An 11496-nucleotide genomic window follows, 5' to 3' on the forward strand; every position below is an offset into this window, starting at 1 on the left:
CACATATGCAAAAATGCCATGTAAAGCGCACTATTGTACTTACTTTTACTTGCTCCTACAGGTGCTTAAGCTTGCCACATAGGCATAAAGCCTGATGTGGCAAGTTAATCAAGAAGAGAGAGACTAGTTTGGTGACCCAAGCAAGAAACGGTTCTAAGCACGTGTACCTAGGTGAAAAGACAATTTTGAGTCTATAGCTAATTAAATGAAGATAACTTAGCAACACAATTTCATTGGAAGAGGTCACTCCTTGGCAAATGCAATAAATACACGCGCTTAGCACCGTTTCTTCCTTGAGTACTTAGAAAGAGATAGAGAGGAGTAAAAAAATACACTTATAGCTAACCTTGCTGTAGTATGATTGACTAAGTGCTGACTATGTATGACATGCCAACGTCAGATAGCCTAACGCACCGTGTTAAATCTCCAAGGGCACGACCGCGTGAGCGACGCGACGGTCGTGGTAGGCGCGACCATGATATGGGCTGCTGGCAGCCCTTGGATCTGAGATCGAACGGTCGCATGCTAAGTTGCTGGAAATTTGCAGAATAACCCTCCAGGATAGGATATTCACCCATAGGTATAGAATCACGCCATGCAAACGTTCGATCTTAAATCCAAGGGCTCTCGGAAGCCCGTATCATGGAGAATGGAAAGCCACTACCCTGCCGTTCGCACGCTGGCAGTTCGCTCCTACTCGTCCCCGCACATCCTTCCATACTACGACGGTTCGCTCCTAGTCGTCCCATCCATTCACATTACAGCAGTTCCACTAATCCTAACCCTCCTCCCAAATCCATGGCATCCCAAATCTTCACGATCGGCGGTGAGTACATGGTTAGAACCATCACCGGCGATGAGTTTGACGTCATCTACACCCGTTCTTCCGCGACGGTGAAAGGATGCCTTTCTCGCTTCAGACGCATGTTCGAAAACCCAGATGATGAGTGGGTCGCTGGGCTAGATGTTGAGTACACCACAGTCCTGGGACGAGATAAGGATCTAAAGGACGAAGAGAGGAAGAAGCCTGCCGTAATCTAGGTTTGCGTACATAACGTTTGCTTGGTCTACCACATATGCCATGCCAATGTTGAGTGCCAGGATTTTAAGAACTTCCTCAAGGACAAAATAGTGAAATTCGTTACTGTAGACTTTACGAACGACGAAGAAGTCCTGGGTCGGATAGGCCTCATTGTAGGCAACCCCTTCGACCTCTAGAAGAATCGGCTAGTGCCCTCTTGTCAGGCTTCAATGCTGACCCTGGCAGGAGCCATGGTTCATCCTTCGTACGGTGAATTGGAGAAACCTCCATACACGTTTCATCGTCATGCATGGTAGCGGAATGTACTAGATATAGACCAGATCCACTATGCTGCAATGGATGGCTACCTTTGTTTCAATATCTACAAGGGTTGGATGAAGAGCAACAGCCAAGTGTGCGGTTCAAGCAAAGTAGTATCGGCCAAGAGGAATAGGGACAAGGACGAAGTCAAGGACGTGGACGAGGACTCCGGGTAAGGTGGCAGTGTCGTTGCTCGTGGTGGTTCTAAACTTCTAATGAAGTGTCTACCGGATTAGTTGCATAGTTTAATTTCAGGTGTGCTTAGTTTAATTTGAGGGGTGTGTTGTGCTGAGCCCGCAGTAGAACAATGTTATGTTTCTTCTCGTTACTTTAACTCTTTAGTATGTACATACTACTAGTATTACTTTAATAGAATTTAGCACCCCAATTAAGCACGTACTAGCTTTTTTAATAGTACTATATGCATAATTTGGTGACGAGCGCTCTCGATATGTACCACCTTTTTTTAATTTCAATTTTTGCTCCATGGCGCAATCCATTGGTAGTACTACTGTACAAAAGTATACATTTTTAAAAGGCTAGAATACTATTCATCACATATATAGCCAGTTAAATTCTCAACCTAGAACGACGTGCATGCCATGTAGTAAACCGATACAGAGGAAGTATAGTAAAAATGAGGTGATTTTACCGAGCGATCAGCGGGGGAGCATGGCCTATCATGCGGTCCCATGTGTCATGATGTACTAAGGCGATGCGCGTGTCCCTCTTGAGGCAGAAGCAATACTAGTACGTGGTTTGAGATGATGGCGAACTAAAGTGTGAACTAATGGTTGCTTCGTCCGTCTGAGAAAGTGCGGCATTGTGATTTGACATCTCATTGCTCATTACTACTACTGGCCGGTACGAGTGGGGTGCGTCCCCCCTGCTGCTCTGCACTATTATTTGGTGCTTGACACGTTGACCCGATTGCTATATGTCCCACATGTCGGCGACAGGAAGTACATAATTCATGAAAGGGAGCGTTGACGGAGGAGTATACTACAGAATTCATGAAAGGGAGCGATTTAGTTTTGGAAAAATCTATTTTTACAGAGTACGTACCCACTAGGGTTTATAGGTCTCATCTAAAAACATTCGTTTTTCTGTTTGATAAGTCTCAATTCTACTATACTAGTAGTAGTACCATTACATGTTGGATTTTGAGGTGCGTTAGATCACCCGACGCAAGCAGTGTCAAGAGGAAACTAACCAATGCATGTACAAGTTCATGGAAATTTAGTGGTCATTCATGCATTCATTCTAATTAATGCCTCGGTAAACATAACTTCTTGAGAAAAACGAGCGTACTAATTACTTGTGCAAACTACGAAATTAATTCGACCACTCACCGTCTACCTTGGTTGGAGAGATTTTGAAATTGAGCCATAAACTGGAAAGGAGGGAGTAGTAACTTTTGTCTCGATTACTATTTGTGGCCTTGTATAGATGCAAAATGTATTTTTTTATAGTGGCCTTGTATAAGTAAATGGAGGGAGTACTAACCAAAGTACGTAGTAGGGACGAGGAGTAAACAGAGGGAGTAGTAAAATTTTCTCCTCGTGCTGCGAGCCACCGCGCGCGTGGGCGAGGGAGTGGGCGTAAAGGAGTACAATAGTACTACTACTACTACTACTACTACTACTACTACTACTACTACTACTACTACTACTACTACTACTACTACTACTCGTAAAAGCAAGCTTCTCCTCGTTCTGCGAGTTGACGGGACACATCAAAAGTACTCCAGTGTATAGAGCCTTGCCTCTAAGGTAGGCCCCACATGGTTTGCCTCTTTTTTTCTTTAACATAACGTCAAGTCGCAATTTGTTTGTTCACCCGTGGTAGACGATCCTCCCTCCACCAAGTGGACAACCAGTACACGTGCCAAATTACCATGGGCTGCCTTTTTCGTACAGAAATGAGCTCCACCGTGTACCCGCGCGGGTGTGGTTGGGAAAGAGACGGGAGTTACGTGCGCCGTGCGTGCACCTCTTCTCTTCGTGCACGTCCCCCACCTACGTGGGTGTGTGTGAGAGAGATACAAACCTAGACATAATGCGCCGTCCATCCCCATGCCTCCGCCCAGTCCGACCACCAGTCACCACCACGCCCCACTCCTCCTCACCTTATCTCTCATCTTTCTCCCTCCATTTTTATATACAAGGGGCCACTATCAAAATTACAATTTGCAGATATACAAGGCCACTAACACTAATAGATGCAATATTAAGTGTATTGAGCCAAAGGATGTAATCTAGCAAAGGAGGACAAATATACGGATAGTTAGCACAGAGCGGAGATGATGCTATATCACAGAGATTCATAACCACCAGCGTCATGATATTTCAGGCTACATCTGCAGGACGGATGAGTTTGGCTAAATTAAGGCATCTTATGCAGTGAGATACACACGATAGCCAATATGCCAGAACTAGGATCGCACCAAATACTATAGTCACCGATACATCACCAATGAGAAGAAAGAATCGACACATTTGTAAAGATTCCACTCGATGGCGAAATCACTAACGGGATATTATCGACATCATAGGAGGGAGTGGTCAGAGTGCTGATCGTGGATATCTTTGCACCCGTACTAGCGGGGGATAAACACCAAAATAATTCGCGTAACATTGACACACTCACTCAGTCTAACTATTACCTTGCCCCACGATCACGCCCTTTAGCCACCACCGACTGAACCGAGGAATGGCCCGCGGGTGCTTCCATGCTGTCTTGGATCTCTCCCGGGGTAGAAAAATAGCATTCGGCGACCCTTTTGTCCACCGGTGCCTTTGCCACCGATGAACGAGGAATGGCTCGGGTGCTCATGCTGTCATGCATCCTCCAGCACGCACGTTGGAGACGAGCTCGCACGAGCTGTGTTTTTTTGTCCCACAACGCCCCGAGCCGCCCGCAGACCGACCGGCGACCCACAAATTACGCCATCCAACCGTAGCCGCACACATTATGACAGCAACTCAACCAACCGGACGAAATTCACAAACACGTAGACAAACTGATATTTCATATAAACAACGACGGAAATCATATAAAATACCGGATTTTCATACAAACATGACGGATTTCATTACATTCAAATGAACTACGCGGTGCTAGTTCTGGACAGCACAGGTATATAATACCTGGCCTAAATGGTCGCCCGCCGATCGATTTGTGTTCCTCATGTCCGGACAGCACGATCACATACAGAGAACTATATATATAATTTTGATATAATATATACAACAGCTACCTTCTAATATATAAAATAATAAATATGCCTAAATGGTCCGCCCGCATAATCGATTTGTGTTCCTCATGTCCGGCAGCACGATCACCGGACTGTCGGGAGCCCCGGAGGTATATGCTTCAGCGCAAAGGACAACTCGCTTCCACACTGCCCAACTGATATCATTGGTTGGTGCCTAAGATGATGGTGGCCAACACTGGTTCGAGTTCATCACCGGCCATTACTTCGCCATGGCGGCACCGGCTCGAGTTCATCCTAACATTCCCCTCTTCCGTGGAGCCCATGCAAGGTCGACGAAGGTCCTCGCAACAAAAGGATCCGGCAAGACACCTGCTGTGTACGCCGGTGTTGCCTCCGCAGTGGCCTTCATGGGACCCAAGCTGCGGTGGCCTCCCGTGTACTACTTCTCCTCGATGATGGCGGCGGACGCGGAGGCGCTGGCCACCAGCTCGTCGCTCTCCGTGCACCCGGCTTCTATTGCTGCTTGCATGGCGTGGCCGCCAGCATGGGAGTCTCAGCCATAGAAACGGGAGACGCTGTACGAGGCAGCGGCGTGGACGGTAGCAATGACGCCCATGCGCCGATCCTCATCGAGCTGGCCTGGAGCGGCGATTTGCAGAACTGCCCGCCGGCTTGGGGCGGCAACTAGCTCCATCGGGCAAGGGGAGGGAGGTGGATCAGCGAGCTGCATAGCTCGTATCCGGCGGGCTACCCAGCCAGCTTGGATGCGGAATAACTACTCTTCGTAACCATTGTAAGAGTGGAAAAAATGGTGGAGGAGATAGGGAGCGGCGGAGGTGTGCAATTCTTGGCCGGCCTTTGGCCTCATTTAAATAGGAGATTAAATAGATGGAGGACGAGAGGAGCTCGGCCGGCGTTGCGTTTAACCGGCCCGGTCATGAACGGACGTGTGTCCAGAGTGGGTTTCTCGGCTTCCACAGCGGGCGGGTTTCATGGAGGCATTTGAATGCGGCACGGAGGCGTGTTCAGCCGGGCGTGCCGCGAGTGGCGCCCTCGACTCTGACCTAGGACACCGTGCCATTCTTCCACTGATATGTGGGCTCTTTGGGTGCATGGCATGCATGTCAGTGACCCAATGCAGGCAGCGCACACAGCAGAGGAACCTTTGGTGGGCCAGGGCGGTCAGAAGCGGGCATTTCATAAACCGATGATTGTTCATTGAGTGTGACGTCATCTTTTTCATGTAGATAAGCCTACTATGTTGATAGCCCGTTCGATACGTTGTGATTCATAAAGACCGCTGCAAACATCAATGTTCTGCTTATCACAGATAAGATTGATTAATACCCGTAACAATCCATGTCCTTAACAAAGGGTGCATGCACGTATAGGTTGAACGTGTGTCTTGCGTCGTGTGCTGTGTGCATGCAGGCGTGCGAGTGTTGCGTGCGTGCAAGGGTACGTTTCAGTGTTGCATGCATGGGTGCGTACGTGCGTGTGTTCGTGAGTGCATGTGTACGTGTCAGTGTTGCACGCCAGCATGCGTGCGTGTGTACGTGTCAGTGTTGCACGCCTACATGCATGCGTGTCTTGCGTGCGTGCATGTGTACGTGCGGGGTGAGGCTACACGTCAGTCGACTGACTTTTTCATCTCTGGTCATTAGATTTTCCAGCCGTTGGATACGAAATCAAGGGCCTCCAGTTTATCATCAAACTCCACCCCCTGAGCCGCCAGCCACCACCGGCCGAACCGCCAGCCCCCGCCGCCCGCGGCCGGCCCGCCCTCCCGAAACCACTCCCCACCGCCCGGTCCGCCGCCGCACCGGCCATCCCTCTCCCCCCCCCCCCCCCCCCCGCCCCCCCCCCCCCCCCCCCCCGCCGAGCTTTTTCTCCGAGGGATTCCCACCCCACCGCCCAATGAACGCCCCCCAACCGCCGGTGACTGGCAACCAGAGGTCTCATGACTTCGAATACCCACTGACCACAAATTTATTACCATTTCAGTCCCTCATATACGCGCTGATGGGTGGGCCCTATGGTAATGTGCGATGCTGAATGTGGAGCATTTGACTAGTCAATTGATCGTGTTATCAACAAATTACGGAGCTATATGGTGATCCAGTGACCGTATGATCACCCTAAAATGTACTCCTATTTTATTAACATAGTACAGACTCAAACTACCATTTCTTTCTTTCATATACGGGCTGACAGGTGGGCCCCATAGTTACGCGCCCCGATGGTGCAACACTAGTTGCGCCGCGTGGAACGTTTGACTGGTCAATTGATTGTGTCATCAACAAAATACGGAGTTGTACGGGTGAGCCAGTGACCGTATAATCATGTTATGTATTTGTTTAACACGGTACAGACGCAAGGGCTCATATATACGCACAAGCACTCACCGTTATAAGCGCACACACGCGAACCCTACCTGTCATGGTTTTGTCACAGCAGATGTCCTAGAGAAAGGACTTAGTTGTGGAGCCATCGCGACGGGTTAGCTTGAAGGGGTTAAAGCGGACACAGGGACGCAAGAGAGTTTATACTAGTTCGGCCCCTTCGATGAAGGTAAAAGCCTACATCTAGTTGTGATGGAATTGATGGGGTTTCGATGACTAGGGAGCAAACAAGCTTCGCCTAAGTCTCGAGTTGTTGTCTGTTGTCCTTGAACCGCCGCCGGGTCGTCCCCTTATATACACGGGTGACGCCCGTCGGTTCACAAAGTCCCAACACCGGCTCATAGATGTTTCCGGTTTGGTCTCTACTTATTCCTAACTTACAATACAAGTTAAATACCAATGCCGGTTTACGGCTACAGGCCTCAAACCGACTATGGGCCTTGAGCCCTCATCTGCCTTCTTGGGCTTTAACATACTTAACTACTGACGAAGTTAACCCGGCCCAGATAGGCTGGTTTACACCCAGTAGTGATATCCCCAACATTAGGCCCCAGATTGATTTGAACAGGTTCATGTCAATCCTTAGCAAAAATCTTCATCTTCAATATCTTCTTGTAGTTTGTTGAACCGCCGTGATGTCATCTTCTCTTGTCGTTGTAAACCCATGTGACGTCACCTGTTATAAAGAACCTTAATAGATCTGTGACAATTAAGGCGACAGCTTCATTTCCAAACCCACGGTCCCTTGATTTTCGCGCCTGACACCTGTCCCTTGTCTTATAAATAGGACCGAAGGGTCATTTCTTTTTCCCCTTCATGCCCTTCTGCTTCATCTTCCCCGTGTCGTCTAGCTTCGGAGATCCTCCGCCGTCGACGACCTCTGCTCCAACCTTGGCCGCTGCATCACCCTAGTTGTACCAGAGCATCGCGGCGACCTTCTATTTCTTCCTCAGCTCCGGTGAGTTCTTCACCTTTTCCTTCGTAGATCCGTTCTAGGGTTTCCAAGTTCTTCAGTGTTCATCGTCTGCTTCATACTCATATGATAGATCCTAGATGAACCTGTGAACCTTTGCTCTGTGTAGCGGTAGTTCTTAGCATCCGCCTTTACTTATATGCTTCAAGACAATAGATCTACTTGTATCTCTGCCCGTTGATTCGGTACTGTTCTTTTTTGAACCTTGAATATTTTCCTTGTTTTCTGAACTTGCTTCAGATCCGTCGCTGTAGAGAAATCTTGTGAAATCTGTTTCTTGTACACTTATCCATCCGCAATCTCAACTGTTTCAATGCTTAGATCCGGCGGTTTAACTTTGTAGAAAAATTGCCAAACCGGTATATACCATTAGTTCCCTTGTTGAACCGCCGGATGCTGTTGCTTCATAAAACTCCGGTTTAGATAGAACTGTCTCTGGTTTAACATTGTACATACCAGTGCACTTTAATCAATTCATTCTTGAACCGGAATCACCTATCTTGTAGATTTCATCATGGCCAAGCAAGTATATGAGTGCAACTGGGTTCCTTCTCGCGTCACAGAGACTCAACTGAACAATTTAGTCCTGATCGGCGCTTTAGGCAGCAAAAACACCATCCATTGGAGAGCCCCTGGCAAAGAATGTCCTCCCACGCCTCAAGAAGGAGAGGTCATCGTTTTCGTAGATCACTTAGCTCAGGGCTTTAAGCCGCCCGGTTCTAAATTTTACCGGGACGTTTTAGCCGATTTTCAACTCCATCCACAAGACACTGGCCCCAACTCTGTTACAAACATGTGTCACTTCCAAGTGCTCTGTGAGGTGTTCTTTCAAGAGGAGCCCACAGTGGAATTGTTCAGAGACTATTTCCATCTAAACCGCCGTACTGAATTTTCTGATGGTTCCAATACGGAATTGGGCGGTGTGGCGATTCAGAAAAGGAAAGAGGTCACATACCCTCATGCCAAACTGCACAACCACCCCAAAGAGTGGAATCAAACATGGTTCTATTGCAAAGACACCTCCCCTGCTGGTGAAAATCCTTTACCTGGCTTTCGTCCGGAGTGGCTTAGCAATACACACCCCTTTTCGCAAAGGTTGACTGCCAAGGAGAGAAGCAAATACGCTCCTCAACTGTCCAAGCTCAGAGCCTTCATGGCCAATGGTTTAACAGGAGTTGATCTTGCTCGCTGTTGGATATCATGGAGCATACTGCCCCTTAGTCAGCGCTCCGGTTTAATGTGCGAGTATACTGGAAGTGTTGACGACCCACTGCGACATGCTAACATCCAGCTCACCGACGAAGAAATCACAGAGGCTGTGAATAAAATGCTGAATGAACCGGAATACGTCTGTGCTCGAACCGGCCTGCTTCCCTTCTGTGCCACCAACAAACCGCCAGCTGTAAGAATTTGATTTTTTCTTTTTACTGAACCTGTTATTGATATATCTGGTCATTGTTTAATATCAATGTCTGTTTAAACAGGGTAATGATCCGTTTTGGAGCAAGAAACTTCCACAGGAGAAGCCAGAAAAGCCAGACAATCTGGAACGACTAACCCGGCCAAAGACTAAAGTCGTGAAACGGCCTGCTCACAAGAATAGAACCACTACATCTTCTGATCCGGCCCCTGAGGATGATGTGGATAACCCGGACCTTGAGGTAGAGCTTGACTCACTTGGTTTATTTTTCATGCGTCTTACTGATGATGATATTTGTCAGGATGATGCCGAAGCTAGCCATGCTGATGCTACAGAGGTAATTATTCTCTCTTCCGATTCAGACCCTTTGCCTTCACTAAAAATCCGTCGGGTAAACCGGAAGGTTAAATTTTCTCATCCTCTTGCTTACTTGGATCCCAAATTTCTTATGAAGACCCAACAGCACGAAGCTCGCCGCACAACCCGGCACAGCGGCCAGGTAGTTACCTCCGCCGGTTTACCAAACAGTCCGGTTCATAAACGCCGTTCATAGGTCTCTAATTTGCTTGTCAGTGCTTGTCCTAAAGCGGGCTGTTTTCGTCAACCTCTTAATCCATCTGACTCCGATTATCAGGTTACTTCCCACTCATCCTCTGGCGAGTCATCGGCTACTCAGCTGCCACCGCTCAAAACGGTGCTTGGGTAAGCTATACTTATCATAACATTTCCGGTACATCACCTTGGAACATATGCTGTATTTGACTTTGTTATTCCTTTCAGGGCCAAGCCTAGGCCGAGCAAGAAGGCTCGCCTGGATAAAGCGGCCGAGGAGGACGCCGTCCCTGAACCGGGCAAAACACCAGATCTTGAAACGGCTATTCCTGAAGATATACCCACTGATCCACCGCAGCGAGATGACGATCTTATTGCTGAAGAGAGGCCTATTGAAACCTCAAATCCTGTCAACCAGCCCACAAGCCCCATCCGGATTGAGAAATCCACCAATCCAACAAAGCCTACTGATAAGCCAACGTCCCCAGTGCAAATCGGCGATGCCAAGGATGATGAGGTTGTCATTACTGGCATTGGTCGCACAGAGCAAGGAAATCCCGTTGCTTTATCCAAACACACTGGCAAGGAAGAATTTGCTGCCATTGGCAAGGGAAAATGGAATGCTGATCTCACAACTTATGCCACTTTGAACGCCCAAGATCTCCATTCCGGCTATCTGAACTGGCTATACACCAGCCGTGACTATGAAGCTGGTCCGGTTAATATGATGAAAGAGAAATTTGAGGTAACTTCCATGTACTTTTTCCTGTTTGGATATTTCAATCCTGTTAACTCTCCTAGCCCCCAAGGGTCGGTTTAGAATCTGCATCCAAACCGGGACTTGCTAATATAAATCCCAATGCTTCGGAACTCGCTGATGTAGCCCCCAAGGGCCGATTCAACTTAGTGTAGTTAAACCGGGACTTTAAGTAATTGAGATCGCCGCATCAGAATATATTTGAGCAAATAGCCATTAGCCCCCAAGTGCCAAGTTGAATACTTGTATTGATCTTGGGACTTTATAATCAAGTGAAATATGAAGATCAAATAGGCATTAGCCCCCAAGCGCCAAGTGCATAACTTGTTATGTGGTTGGTGCTTCAATTCTTGCACTGCTTGCTGAATCATATAACTGTCTGTATGTAGGCTGAGCTGAAGACAAAAGAGACCCAAATCGTCGATCTCCAAGAAAATCTGAAGTCCCAACAGACTGAAACCTCAAAAGCAAAAGAGGAGTTGACCAGTGCCTTAAGCGTCATGGAACAGCTTAAGAAGGATTTCAAGAAGGAGCGGGAGGATTGGGCTACTGAAAAATTCGCTTTAACCAAACGAGCAGAAGACGCCGAGTCTGCATTAAAACCGGTGGTGGACGAACTGACCAGCATAAAGCGGCACGTGCATGCCACGACCGCTGCTATCTTTGGTAAGCCGGTTTGATTTCTGAATTGATTCGACCATCTTACAGAGTTGCCGGTTTGTTAACCCTTTGTGATATTTCAGGGACACGCATTGGTCACTTGGGGTCAGATGTGCGGAAGAAATTGAAAGCCGCCTACACGTTGATCGAACAACTGTACACTGGTGCATAGC

Source organism: Triticum urartu, chromosome 4 (assembly GCF_003073215.2).
Source record: "Triticum urartu cultivar G1812 chromosome 4, Tu2.1, whole genome shotgun sequence".
Taxonomy (NCBI): domain Eukaryota; kingdom Viridiplantae; phylum Streptophyta; class Magnoliopsida; order Poales; family Poaceae; genus Triticum; species Triticum urartu.